Consider the following 7,471-nt stretch of genomic DNA (forward strand, 5'->3'; position numbering starts at 1 on the left):
TCTTTCTTCTTTCTTTCCTTCCTTCTCTATACTTAGTATTTTTATTAGAATATACTCTTTACTCTAAAGAACTAGCTAGTAATATAATACTAAGTACTACTCTTAATTCTATTAGTAGTAAGATTATACAGACTATTATTATAATTAGTCTTAGCCCTACTTTACCCTACTTCCCGTTCCTTAGTATTATATAAGCTAAGACTTAACTTAAATTAAACTAAATCTAGCTTAACTAATTAGAATAGTCGAGACTTAATAAAACCTAATAAACTATAGTAAGTAGCTAGTTACTACTATACCTAATAATATTAAAGAAACCCTTAAATATAAGATCTATACTCTAGACCTAGAGACTTTAATAAAATTAATAAAAATTAATAAAGATAATAATAAAGATAATACTAGAGAGGAATTATCCTCTTTATATAAATAATTAATAAAGACCCTTTCTAAGAGAGTTTCTAAGAATTTATCTACTAATATAAGTAATTAGAATATTAATATTAAAAGCTTAAGGATAAAATTGTAGTCTTTATAATAGAGAGAGTAGATTTTAATAAAATTATTAAGAATCTCTAGATTAAATATAATTAAGTAATTACTTACTATAATATTATAATTAAAGATTATAGTAACCTTATATTCTAGATTCTATATTAAGATGATAATCCTAAAATCTTGATAAAAGTAGTTACTAATAAAAAGATTATAAAAATACTAAATACTTTAATATTTAATGATAGTAAATTAGTTTAATTTAAAACCTGAGAAACTATTATATATTAAAAGCTAAAAGTTAATATTAATTATTACTTACTATTAATTTATTATAAACTTTATATATAAAGCTATTATAAAGGTAAAGCTTAGTTATATATTATACTTTAAATAAGTTCTAATTTAAGTAATCTTTATATAGATAGTAAAGATATAATTATTTATTTAAAGACTATTTTTATAAACCTAAATTAATATATTAAGACTTATACTATTTATTATAGATTAATAATAAAGTTAAAGATTAGCTTTACTAATTTCTTAGTAGAATTTATATAGTTTATAAAAGAGATAGCTATAATTAAAAGGAATTAAAAGTATAATTTATATTTAAAGCTACTTACTATACTTATTATAGAGTTAAGTAATATAAATAGTAAATTAAGATATTATAAAATTTAAAAAGCTCTTTTAAACTTACTAAAGTATATTTTATAAAATTAGCCTTTAATAAAAAATAAAGGTTAATTCTTATATATAATCTATTATAACTTTAAATAATAATATAAGAGTAATTATAGGATTTACTTATAACTTTTATATAAAATATAAAGAAAGTATTAATCTTAAAAGACTTTTAAATATTAAATAAGATATCTTAATAAAAGAAGGAAGATGCTTTAACTATAAATAATAAGGATATATAATAGATAATTATCTTAAGAAAAAGCTAGTAAATACTATTATAGCTACTATTACTTATATTACTCTTTATATATAATAGTTTAATAATTAAAAGGATAATAATTAAAGAAAAGTTAATATTTAAGTTAAGTCTTTTACTTAAATAAATAAAAAGTATTATTATATCTATTAGATTTATATAAGTTAATTAAAAAAGGTCTTAAAAATAATTTAGTTTTTAATACTAAATTAATATTTATAAATCAAAAATTAATGTTACTTTTTAAAAGATAGCTAAAATTAAAAAAACTAAAGTATAAGTATTTTATCTAAAGATTTAATAAAAAGCTTCGTAAACTAATTATGTATATTACTTTCTTTATAATATATATAAATAACTAAGTATAATAATAAAGGCTTATATTAATTATAAACTTTAAAGATTATAATATAATTATTAATAAGAAATAGTTTATAAAATATAATATCTTATTAGATCATTATTAATAATAAATAGTTTAGTTAAAAAAGAAAATACTTTTTAATAAAGTATTTAATACGATTACTATACTAACTCTAATAACTATTCTTTAAAGACTAAAGTTAGATTTTAAATATTAAACTAATATAGACTAAAGGGACTACTTATTTAAATAAAAGGATTTAAAAATAAAGGATAACTATAGATATATATAAGAATACTAATATAAATATTAGTAAATATAAGAGTAAAGAAAGATAATCTAAAATCTAAAAAAAGAAATATTAAATATTCTAGTTTTTTATAAGAAAGAGAAGGATATAAATCTACTACCTTTTTTAATTAATATTAATATTACTAGTAAGTCTAGATTTAATAAATTAAAGATAAAGATAAAAAGAGATTTAGAATATAAAATAGAAATTTTTATAATATTACTCTATAAAATTAACTAGGTTATTAATATTAAATTATCTTTTAAAAAAGACTTTAAACTTAATAAAATTAAAAAGTAATTACTAAAAGAATACTATAACCTAGCTAAGGTCCTTTTAAAAAGAAAATTAGATAAGTTACCTTTATATAAGCCTAAGATTAACTATAATATTATTTTTAAAGTAAAGACTTAGTATACTAAGCTTAGTACTTTATATATTACTAATTTTTATAATAAGAAAGCTTAATAATAGCTTCTACTTTTATATTAATTTTTAGAAACTAAATACTATTATAAAAAAGGATTATTATTATAAAGTCCTATAGTATATTAGTAAAGCTAAGTTTTTTATAAAGTTAGATATTCAATAAAGTTTCTATTAGATTTATTTAAATACCTAAGATAGAAGATCTTACTACTTTTAATATAAGATATAGATCTTTTAAATATAAGATTATACTTTTTAGTTTAATAATAATGAGGTAAACAGTATCTGCACTGCTATTCCAATTTCACTGAGACAATCATCGAGACAGCTGTTGTCAATAATAATATTTTAAAAAAATATATAAATAATTATACTATAGCCTTTATAAATAATATTCTAATCTATAATAAGACTTTAGAAGAGTATAAATAATAAATAAAAGAGGTACTTTCTTACCTTTAGAAGGCTAGTTTTTAAATAACTCTATTAAAGTCTAAATTTATAATTATAAAGACTAAATTCTCTAGATTTATTATAAGTACTAAAGATATTATAGTAGATTTAAAAAAGATTAGTATTATTAATTTATAAAGAACTTTTTTAATAATAAAAGGAGTATAGTTATTCCTTAGATTCTATAATTTTTATTACTAATTTATTTAAAGATATAGTATAATCTTAAAACTATTATATTGTAATAAGATAGGATATTCTTTTTAAATAATTAGTAGGTTATAAAGAGGCTTTTTAATAATTAAAAAAGAAGCTAGTAAATATACTAATTCTATAATATTATAATCTTATATAATAAACTAAAGTAGAAATAGATATATTAAATAGTATTTTTAAAGTAGTATTTACTTAGTACTATAAATAGAATAATTTTTAGTATTTAATAGCCTTCTGTTTAAAAATAATATAATTATCTAAACTTAATTATAAGATTTAGGATAAAAAAACTCTTAACTATTATTTATACTTTATAAGAATAGAGACTTTGTGATCCTATAATAAATATATATTAGGTGATATATATTTAATTAGATAGATACCTATATATATATACTACTATAACTAAGTCAATTCTATAAATTGACTTGGTTATAACCTTTTGGTCTGATAGGTAAATACTTAGAGTAGTGGCTAGCGTATCTTAACTTAAATTTAAAGAATTAGTTTAAAGGAATTAATTTTAGATCTTTATATAATTTAATAAAGTAAAGATTATTAAATATATTTATATATTTAATTATTAAAGTTTAGAATTAAATAAATTTTACTAGTTAACTTAATTAAAAGGTAACTTAAAGTAGATATTATAAGATAGATTACTATTTTATAAAAAGTAGTTTAAAGTATTTATTAAAAAACGACCTTTATATTTAATTATTTAATAATAATTTAATCTATAAATATATAAAGGCTTAAAGAGACTATATATTAAGTCTATTATAACCTTTATTAATTCTTAAGCGACTTTAATAATATCTTCTAATAAATTTCTACTTTTTTTTAAAAAATTATTATAGATATAATATAGTACATATAATTATAGACTAAATTCTATAAGATCTTTAGAATTAAAAGATAATTATTTATAATATACTATCTTTAAATAAATAAATAAAGTAAGATTACTAACTAATATATAATTAATAACTATATATATATAAAGTAGAATTAAAATAATTAATTTTATAGTATTAATTCTATCTTGAAATATAATAAAAAGATTACCTTTCTTTATAAAATAAGGGTATAAATTAATAATAATATTTAATTAAAAGGACTAAAAAATAATTATATTAAGTAAAAAGGAAGTAGTGTAGATACTTTTTTAACTATAAAATATCTAATTTAAAACTAAAGAGTAAATTATAAAATTATAATAGTTATAAATTTGAGAAAGACTAGTAGCACCCGAATTTTTCTTGCAACACTCAACGCTAAACTACTTTAGGTATGTTTCCTACTGGTCGGTCCTACTACCTAGCCTGTGTAAATTATTATGGTATCCGCATGGTATTTTACACACCCGTCACATGACTTATGGCTGTACCATAACACCATCGAAGTATACCCAAAGTGGTGATAGATGACGCTATAAAATGGGGGTGTGGAAGGGTCCCCCCTTCCAGTATGCTAGCAAAATTAATTCATAGCATTATTAAAAATACTGAATTCGACTATTTAAATTATTTTTTTTAATTACTACGGTCTAATTTGTATGAATCTAGCAAAAGCGACCGATTTATCTGGATTTTTAGGTAAGAAAATAGGTGATAAAAAAACTGTATACCTCTTTTTTTACCCGTAAACTACCTATTTAATATCCCATTTTTTCACCTAGAAATTAAGATAAATTAGTCGCTTTTGCTAGATTCTTACGAATTAGAGCCTAGTAATTAAAATGTATCATTTAAATAGTCGAAATTAGTATTTTTAGTGGTGCTGTAAATTGATTTTGCTATGTGAGCATAATAGTATATAATAGCAGTATAAGTAAGATATATATATATTTATGGTGTGTGAGAAAAGAGATATATATTACCGGTACTATCTAAGCAATCCTTAGATATATAATATACGGTAAACTATATTATGACTCACTTAATATCGCCATAAATAATGAAGTCATTTTATATTATTAATTATTATTAATGACTTTCTATAACATTCTATACTACTAGTATTTGCCTTCTAACTAGCTATATAAAGAATGATTATTTTTACTAGCTAGTATGATAAGATAAATAAGAATAACAATATATTCACCCTCTATCTATCCTAAAATAGCTAAGTATAGTCCTCACTATATCTTATATAATTATATCATATAAGATATAAAGCTTATCTAATCCAACTTCCCCACTAAATATTATAACCTATCCTTAGGCTATAATATATTATCTGCTAAAGTGCTGACATGCTAGTATACTAGAAGGGGGGAGGGACCCTTCCACACCCCTATTTTATAGCGTTATCTATCACTAGAAATAGTACCTAGGTACTTTAATACTGTTATAGTACAGCTATAAGTCATGTGATAGGTGTGTAAAATACTACGCGGATACTATAATAATTTACACGTGCTGGTTAACCACTGCGGCCAGTGATGAAACATACCCGAAGTAGTTTAGCGTTGAGTATTGCAAGAAAAATTCGGGTGTTACTAGTCTTTCTCATAAATTTAATAAGTTAATAAAAGTTAAAAAGAAAAAGACTTTAGTATAAAAAACTTAGTATTTATTATAATAAAAGATTAGCTTTTAAATTAATTAAGTAGAAAACTCTCTTATTTTATTAATAAATCTTATAAAATTACTAAAAAAATAAATAATTCTTATAAACTAAAGTTACTTAAAGTAATTTGAGTATACCTTATTTTCTATCTAAGTTATAAAAGGTACGAATAATAAAACCTTTAAAAAGTTAATATATAGATCTACCTTTACTAATATAAGTTAGAGGAATAAATAAATAGAAGGTAAAAAAAAATCCTAAATATTGGGATATATAACTAAAAGCTATAATATAAGGTATAGTAGTTAAAATATAACCTTAATCTATAATAGTATTTTACTAGTAATATAAAATATATATTAAGAAAGATATAGGAGTTCTATATATAATACCTAAATAAGCTAGGGCCCCCTATATATCCCTAAGAATAGTTAGATACTAATAAAGAAGATTAAATTCTTAAAGATTATATTAATAATAATAAGCTAGTATTCAAGGACTAAATATAGTTTTAGGTAGGGGTTATATTATAATCTAAGAGTATTATAGATAGGATTTTACTATTAGATCTTAACTTTAGTTAGGGTTCTAAGTTTAGAGGGAAGGAGTTAAATATTTATATAGTTTATTATTATTATTTACTAGAGACCTATAAAGGCCTTATAGACTCGATTCTTTCTTTCTTCTTTCTTTCCTTCCTTCTCTATACTTAGTATTTTCGTTAGAATATACTCTTTACTTTAAAGAACTAGCTGGTAATACTTTAAATAACCTAGTATATTCCTATCTACTAGTATCTTTAGAAGCTTATTATCCTCTTTAATAGTATTATATAGTTATTTCTATAGTTATTTTCCTTTTACTTATCTATATTACTTGGTATTATTATTATCTAAGTTATTATTACCACTTTTAGTATACTAGGTAGCCTCTAGTCTAATCTCTTAACCTCCTCCTTATTATTACTAATAAGCTCTAAATCTCAAGCTATAGTAATAATCTTTAGGCTAGACCTTGATAACTCCCATGGGAGTGCCAAGAATGGGACTAAGGGGTCCAGTCTGCTCCCATAGGACTTTGATAGGACTCCCATAGGACTGTAAACAGTGCAAACATTTTTTATGAAAATTACATAGTGTTTAGAGACTGTTTTTAGGCCCTAAATAAAGGTATTATTTAGTTTTCTTTGTATATCTAAATCAGATATATATCTAGATATATAGATTATAATTTAGATATAAAGAAAATAATAGATTTAGAAGGCTGAATAAATTACAGAAGTTCGTAAAAAAATGTAGGATCATCCACTTTAGAAAATATATATCTCTCCTATAGAAATCAAAAATTTATTACTTTTCTAATTTTCTTACTTTCTACCGATCGCATTTACCTTAGATTTATATATATACTAATTAGTACCTTCTCTCTATATATTGATTTTTAGATAAATTTACCTAATAGAAGCTGAGATATAATAATTTTACTAGTATACTAGAAGGGGGGATCCTTCTAAACCCCTATTTTATAGCGTTATCTATTACCAGAAATAGTATAATATACTTGGCTAGTGTTATAGTATCGTTATATATTATGTAATAGGTATGTAAAATACTATAAGGATACTATAATAATTTACATAGGCTAGTTAATTCCTACGGCTAGTAGGAAACATTCCCAAAGTAGCTTAGTCAAAGTATATGAT

This window comes from Penicillium griseofulvum (genome assembly GCF_001561935.1).
Source record: "Penicillium griseofulvum strain PG3 chromosome Unknown contig_79, whole genome shotgun sequence".
In the NCBI taxonomy this organism is placed as follows: domain Eukaryota; kingdom Fungi; phylum Ascomycota; class Eurotiomycetes; order Eurotiales; family Aspergillaceae; genus Penicillium; species Penicillium griseofulvum.